Below are 8,229 nucleotides of genomic sequence, written 5' to 3'. Positions count from 1 at the left end.
TAATCAAGACTTTATATTATATTATCAAAAGATTTTACAAAAGTTTTTCCCTATTCAACTATAGGCACTAGGGGAAAAAGAACAAGGCAAAGAAAACCCCCAGTATAGCTCAGGATTGGAGTCTTGTATACATTACAGATGCCCTTTATAAGGGTCTTTAAGAAGGCATACCTCCTTTTATACAAGGGGAGGATTTCTAATAGAAGAACCTCCAAAAACAAAGACAAGGTTGGATCAAAATCCATCTTAGCCAGATTCCCTTCCCAACATATTGGGGATTACAAATAATAGTGGCTGAGAGGGTTACAAATATTAGTGTTGGAGGAAATTGGAGCGACAAAATTTTGAGGATATCTCTAGTCTGGTTAAAGAAATGGTGGACATTGGAGGTAAATGTTGCAATCCTTGAATAACCTACACTAAAAAAACAATATTCCACAAGAGCCATAGGAGAATGCCGATGATAGTCACGATGCTAATAGGCACATTGTGACTATCTTTGGCATTCTCCTATGACTCTTGTGGTTCTAATCTTATAACATCAGGCTTCCTCTTCTTTTTTCAAGCATAAGGCTAATGCGTCCCTGTAATAAGAAATAAATGGGTTTAATTCTAAACCTTTTTTTTTATGTTATAAGAATTTCATTAATCTAAAGAACATAATAGGGATTTTTCTTTACTTGATAAAGTAGCTACAAGAGGCACCAAATCTTTGGTAGAACATGTAAAAGTGGCCACTTTATAGAGTACAACATTAGAATAGTTAGTTGTGAAGGCAATGCCTGAGAGTACATAGTGTTTGGGCACAAGATTAAGGAATGGTCCAAAAATCATAAACTTCAGAAGTAAATAGATGGGCAAAATAACAATCCTAACATATCAATGTGTTATTTAATAATGTGCTTGCAATATATATGGTGTTGACTTCAGCAATTGAGAATGTTGAAAATCATCAACATCTTATTTTCCATTCCCATTCTTATAGATCATAATCAAAGCATAGATATTTTATATAAAAGAAGCCCAAAAAAGAACATACAAAAAGGGCCATGGCATAGATAATCACTATCATCAAATGCAATTGGAATGGTTGGTACAGTAGAAAAGGAGAAACCCCTTACCAATTTGGAAGATGCAAAGTGGCATAAGGGAGAGATAAGTTTAAAAAATTTAAAGCACTATCGTAGATGAATAAGTGAAGTTCAAGATAGCAAGGCTAATTTGGATTATGTACAACACAAAGAAAACCAAAATGTAATAGCAATTTTTAATAGAGAAATGAACTATATAAACTTATAAAGCTCATAATAATAATAGGCCATAAACAAGAGCTAAAGTCTAAGTAGACAAAGTTTGGACACGTGAAGCATACCTAATTTATCAAAACCAAATCACTGCCAAGCCTTTTAACCACTCCTTAATAGCACTTTCTCTATCACCAAGTTTGCAGCAGGGTTTCTATTTATTTTTAGATCTAACATTATTTTGGCCTCTAGGGCAATAAAACAAAAAGTGTTAGGAAAACATAAAGTACAATAAAACACAAACAAGTACACAAAACATAGAGTCATGATCCTCAATTGTGTTGATATAAAAAAAAATTATCATCATATAGTGTTTTCTGACCAAGCTAGTACAAACAGCTAAATAGAATGTGCAGCCATGCAAGAATAGACAAGAAAGCTTGTATGAATTGATGGGCATTACTGAAGAGATCTCAAGCCTGATAGTTTTTCTACACCATCTCGTAGAGAGCTGAGACTTGAGAATTTGAAATATGGATGTGCCTTTTTATTATCATCATGATAGTAAAAACTATGAGAGTCAAGAGACTTTAGAATTTGAAATATGGATGCAAGTGAGGGCTAAAGAAAACTATGAGATTGTTTATTGTAAACTTAAAAAGGAAAGAATAGATGCATAGCAAACATAAAATATGCATTTAAAGTGATGAAGCACGAGTTGTTTGAGATAATGTTTGTAGAAAACTCTTTAGAATGTAGTATGGATCATTGTGGAAGTACAATGTGGCTAAGGTACCTAAGCAACTATCAAAATTGATCCACTGTTAGTCCAAAACATGTTTAATTCATGTGAATTAAAATAACATTAATAGAGCTATGAATTATTTACCTACAAAAATGGTTGAATACAGGCTAATATAATGGTGAAGGCCAACAAAATAGATGACTTGGTTAGAGAAACTTCATAGAAAAGATAAATAATGGGATAAAAAAAAGGTTAGCATGGCTCCCAACTCGTCAACAAAAAAACAAGGAACCTTTTTTGACAGTCTCACCAGAAACACAAATAAAAATAGCATGGATTGTGGAAATCTATTACAATTAAACAAGGAACCTCATAGGCATAGTATGGATAAAGCATTATGTATTATGTTGTTGCTTAGGTATATCTATTTATTGTTCTTAAGAATCTTATTTGATCATGATATTTCAAAAGCACATAAACTTTGCAAAAATAAATTATGTTAAAACTGACCTCTATCACTGCTGTTGTGATCTCCTGCATAGTGGGCTACTTGGAAGCGTCTATTGCTATCATATAAATAAGTAAGACCAGTCAATAAAGAAGATGCAAACCATGCAAGGATGGACCAAACTTTTCTTAAATTTAAGCATGTAAATATTGAGCCAATAATTAAATCCTTACCAATCTTCTTGTTATAGACATCAAGAACATATAAAACATAAAGGAAGAAGATAACTATGAGAATAGAGCATAATTTATATGCTTAACCAAAAAATTAATTAAAAATAATTGATTTAGCAGAATAATGATTACATTTCCAGACAAAGGAAAAGTAGAGAGGAGATATACTGGCAAAGATGAGCCTTCCTTACTCATACAAAAAAATAAAATTTGAAACTTAAATAATAGATCCCAAACAATTCATAGGAGGCAGCATAGAAAGAGAAAATACAAACAACTTGTGGAAATAGCTTCAAACACTCAGAAAAACACAGCTTATTTGTGGGAGTAACAGAAAATATAGCCTATTTGTGTTTAAAGGATCAGCTTTATACCTGGAGGTTTATTTTACTCCAACAGTGAGAATCCTTATCAACTGAACCTGCTAACCAAAATTGATTCTTCTACATGGCAGTTGAACTTATTGGGAAGAGAGTAATTTGATAGAATGGCCAGGTGGTTGATATGGAAATCCTATCAATATTGTGTGTAATTTAATACCCAGACACCACTTATTTTAACTCACTTTAAATCATAATTTACATTCCAAATTAGCAATGTTAATTGGGAATGCCTAGAAAGCTACTAATATATATCGACAAGTATTAATCAATATGAAAATAATTATCAAAAAAATGGGATTGGTGTAGTATAACTGCATCTGTAAATTGATAATGCAGTGATAGAATCTAGTACCTTATTGTCTTTGTAGATGATGAATTATTTGAATTTGAAATTTCATGGCATGTGTGCATTCTTATGTAATCTACTATGCATTAGCAGCAAGAGTGAAGGCTCAAGTGTAAAATGCACAAATTTAACTCATTTTTAGAAAAAAAAAATAATAGATGGAATGTTCTGCCTACAGGTCCTTGAAGAAAAAACTTCGTGTGTAGTGTGTGTGTCCAATAGTGTACCATGTGACCATGTCTTGCTTCCCCTCTGAATGTGAATCTTATATGCTTTGATGTGATTAACTATTTTGATGAATAGGGGAAATTTATTTTTAATAACATTTTATAAACACATAAAAGCCTATGCAACTAATTCCACCCTTCAATGATAAAATTGTGAAGATGGCACACATCATGAAGGCTTGTGTGGCTCCAGAAGTCTTAATAGGGACTCTATGGCAGGGCATCTATCCCTCAACCCTATCCTGCATCATGAACCCCCACCCCCACACAAAACCCACTAGGGCACTACCCCTAAACCCCATTAAGGTCTCCAGTACTAGACCCCCATTACTTTCAGGATCTCCTATCATGTATGAAACTTGATTATAATGAAGAGGTGACAAGGAATTGTGATCTAACCTTTGAGTGTATTGACATAGATGTTATTATTGCACAATTTGCTAGAAATCTCTTTACATGAGATAGCTTGTACAACAAATAGCTAGTGGAAGTGGAATTGTCACTCATTGTGGTTCAAGTGAAGTTGAACCAGATGTTGACTTGATGCTTTTGATGCAAACCAATATGAAGATTATTAATTTTAAATATTGATTGCAATTTTTCATCATTTATTGGCATTTAACAAATCCCTAGATTATGTTTTTATGAGTATTTCCATTTTTTTCATATTAAGAGGTGCTTAAATGTTTTGTTTATTGACAATTATGAGTATCACTAGTTTATATTATATATTTTTATTTTTTTTAAATATATTATACATGTACATTGAAGTGTCTGTTAATGGTGCTTCATTTTTTATTGGCTCTAAAAATAACAATGAAGTAGAGACTTTCATGGCTTTGAAGGGTTTAAGAGAAGTTATAGTTTTCTGATGCAAGAAGTACAAACCAAGGGTGACTCCCTTGTTATTGTTACAGCCTTATGAGAAATCAGATTTAAGATTGGTGTTTAAGCAATGTGCCAACCCAAGATGTGCCAACCCTTGCATTTTGTTAAAGCCATTATAGGTATAGGTATGGATGTGTGGATACAATTCCAAATGTGACTTTTCAAATTGATGACCATAATCATGTTCAAGAACATCTCCTCTATTATTATTTTATATAATCATAGATCTAACCCAAGATGGTAAATAGAAGAATATAGGGCTTGGGACTACTTTGAAGAAAGTGCAAATAAAGATAGGCAAAGGTAAAGTTTACATATTGTTCCCACTTTTAGGAGAAAACATGTCATTTGCATGCTCATCATACATAAAAAATAACATAATTAAAATGAGTTAAGAAATAATGAGAAACCATGTAAAGAATGTTGTATTTTAATCTCAAATTGAATTTTAAAAGTTATGGATATTTATATTGTTATATATGCCTAATAAATAACAATACATTATATAAGGCAAGAGCCTACAACAAAACGGTAAATTGTGAGCATCTTATATGAGAATTAATCACAACACATAATAATAATGATCTTGACTTCAGCCTTTTATTGATAAAATATACATAATTAGTAAGCAATAAGACAATGGGGATTGTGAAAAAAAAGAGGTGAGCTGCAAAAGCCTCAAGGCTTGTACTTAAGTAGTTTCACTTTTATACTATAGAGTATTGACCAAACCAAAAGGCATATCAAGGGAGAATTGAGCATGCACATCCTATTAGTACTAACCTCACCAAGACTTGGAAGATAGTGACCATTGGTCCCTTCACAATGATCTCAACAACAATTCCTTATCATGAAAAATAATAACCCAAATAATGCATTTTACAAATTTCACTAGTGTGCCATACTAAAAATTGTAAAAAGGTACCAACATAAAATGTAGATATATTGTTAAAAGGAAAGCAAAAATTTAACAAACATCATTATACAAATTGTAATTTGATTTATTCAAAACCAAAATTCCTATGTTTCATTCAGCAGCACATTCAAATTCTTAGTGAACATCCTTAAAATAGGATATAATCCTTGCAACATTATCTTTGTGATTAATGTCCATCCTGCGTGTTGCTCTACATAATATGACATAAGAATAATTGAAAACAATATCAATCACTTAATCATCTCAAGCATAAGAGATTCAATAAGATTCTATTCTACCCATGAGTCTATCATGGACACTTCAAAATAAAATTGAAAGAGGAATTACAAAGATACAACTAGAAGCTTGTTTGGACCAATATTTAATACAACTGCCATTACAAAAGTTGTAGGACACCCATACAAAACTAGAGAGTATACCTAATTGAATCAAATATACAGTTCAGGTTACATGTTGAGTCACGTACCAAGTCACTCACAATGTGACTAAATATCTAAAGCCTAACTTGATCATTAAATCTGACTGTAACGTCAACTAGAACTAAGATCCAAAACATGACCCAAACCAAAATACTTGTAATTAATTTCACACAAAAATTTCCATTCCTTGGTTAGTGTATGCATTGGATCATACTATCTAAAGTGCTAAAATACACAAACCATAAATATTACACCAGTGATATATTTAGTGTATCTTAGCTGCGAAAAAACTCCAAATAATTGTAGTATCAACCAGATTGCCTTAGCTTCAAAAGATTAGAGAGATTGTACTGTCCTCTCAACTACAAAAATAGATAGGCAAGCATGAAATTTACAAGCATAAATGTAAACTTACTCTAATTAGCACTTAATATAGTATATGTATAGGCATGTCATATTACAATGGGATGCGGCTATTTTCCATATAAAAATGGGATGCGGCTATTCTCTATACAAAATATACTGTTGATCAAATTTTTTAAAATGAAAAATATAATAGATTTTCACAAAAATTTTAACATTTTTTCCTCGAGAAAACAATAAAACATTTGACAAAAAAGTATGAATAAGCATGAAGCTGAGACTAATCCTAATTGGTCCATGAAAAAGACTTGAAAACAAACTTGCCTTTGAAAAATAACACTGCAAAAGAAAATAGAAAATATTTATGAATCGTATTGATTGGCTCACCTCTATATCCATTAGCAGGTTTACTCAATAGCCTAAGTGTATGTTGTTGGGGTTTATTTATGCAACCCATCTCTGACTGTGCTTAGCCCATAGTCTATTGAATGTGCTCCAATAGGATCAGATGGTTTTGATCTCCAAGTTGAGTCTCCATAAGCAGAGCTGTTGTAACTATCAGTGTATGTATCTCAATAGGCCCCTGTTGTTGAGCTATATGTTGCCACTTCAGTTCCATACCCACTATTTTGTGTTGGATAAGTACCGACACTTGAGCCATAGATATTTTGAGAGCTTCCATAGCCACTTGCATACCTAGCAACACTTCCATTTTCCTAGTTATTACTACCTTGACCTAACCCCCATGTTGCACCTCCACCATAACCACTTATGCTCCCATTTTCTCCAACATATGGTATAGTTCCATTACCCCACATATTTCTCACTAGAGCTAGATTTTTTTTATAAGCTCCAGTTGCTAGATTTCCATAGCCAATGGGAGCTCCTCCATAAGTGCCAACTGTGCTGGTAGAATAGGTTGGGTTGTTTCAAAAAGAAGAACTATCGTAGCTATCTCCATTCATTGTAGGTCCATATCCTACACCATTTCCATAGCCAGTCCCAAGTGCATTGTATCCACTTCCAGTAGGTCCATATGAAGCGAACCCACCTCTACCTCCTAGAGAAACAACATGCTTAGTATTCATTCTAGGCCCATAGGGTCCTACCACACTTGAATTGAAGCCATATCCAAAATTCCCTCCTTGACCTCCTCCTAAAGTATACCTAGCATTCCCAATAGATTGTTCCTTGGGGTTTGACTGCTTAACCTCTACCATATTTCCATTAAACTCATGAAAGGGATTTTGCACAAAAACCTCCACAACATCTTCTGAGTCATAAGTGATGAAGCCAAATCCTCAAGGTCTCTGAGCTCCCGCACTCGAAATGAAATTCTTGTGTAGCTCCTGCGTGCTCATAACAATAAACCCTAACTTGCCCCTTTTTTATTTTAACATGTTATGCCTGTGTTGGTCAAAATTTTGACCAACAGAGGCATGGATTTATTTTTTAAAAAGACATTTTTCCTTGCCTATTCAAACCAATTTGACCCCATTTTAATAGATGGTCAAAACATTTGGTCTAAAAATGGGGTCAAATGTACTAGTGAGAGTGATAAATTGGTAGCATATTACTTCATGGTTTTTCTCAAATTGGGTTTCGATGTTAAATCCTAGTGTCAAAGTGTTATTTTCATGTGTGGATGTTAGTGTTGTACATGCTATATTTTATAGTAGTTTATTTACTGACAATCAACACTAATAGAGATAGAGAGTTAAGATATTGTATGAAATGTTAAATTGCTAATGATATTCTATAGAGACCGAGTGGGCATTTGAGATTGATTAATCTATTTGAAGTGATTAAAAGTTGAATTGGTACATCTAGACTCAAGGATAATTGATTCACTCCCCCTCTTAGTTATTCGAATAACAATTGGTATTAGAGCATTGGTTCTTGCAAAGAAAGTTTGAAGGACTCAAGCCAAAGATCAAGATGTACAAGAGAGAGGTACCTAGGCTGAATAAGGAGAACTTCCCACCATGGAAAAGGC

The 8,229-nt window shown here is 33.1% G+C and overlaps 1 pseudogene; it reads right to left on the bottom strand.

Moving 5' to 3' along the window:
* Nucleotides 1-6,673: 6,673 nt before the first annotated feature.
* Nucleotides 6,674-7,594, bottom strand: LOC149562328 (heterogeneous nuclear ribonucleoprotein 1-like; annotated as a pseudogene).
* Between the last annotated feature and the right edge of the window lie 635 nt (nucleotides 7,595-8,229).

The sequence above is a fragment of the Cupressus sempervirens genome, chromosome 4, assembly GCF_028749045.1.
Source record: "Cupressus sempervirens isolate cs-2001-9-10 chromosome 4, ASM2874904v1, whole genome shotgun sequence".
Taxonomy (NCBI): Eukaryota; Viridiplantae; Streptophyta; class Pinopsida; order Cupressales; family Cupressaceae; genus Cupressus; species Cupressus sempervirens.
This window is presented reverse-complemented; position numbering and strand designations above follow the sequence as displayed.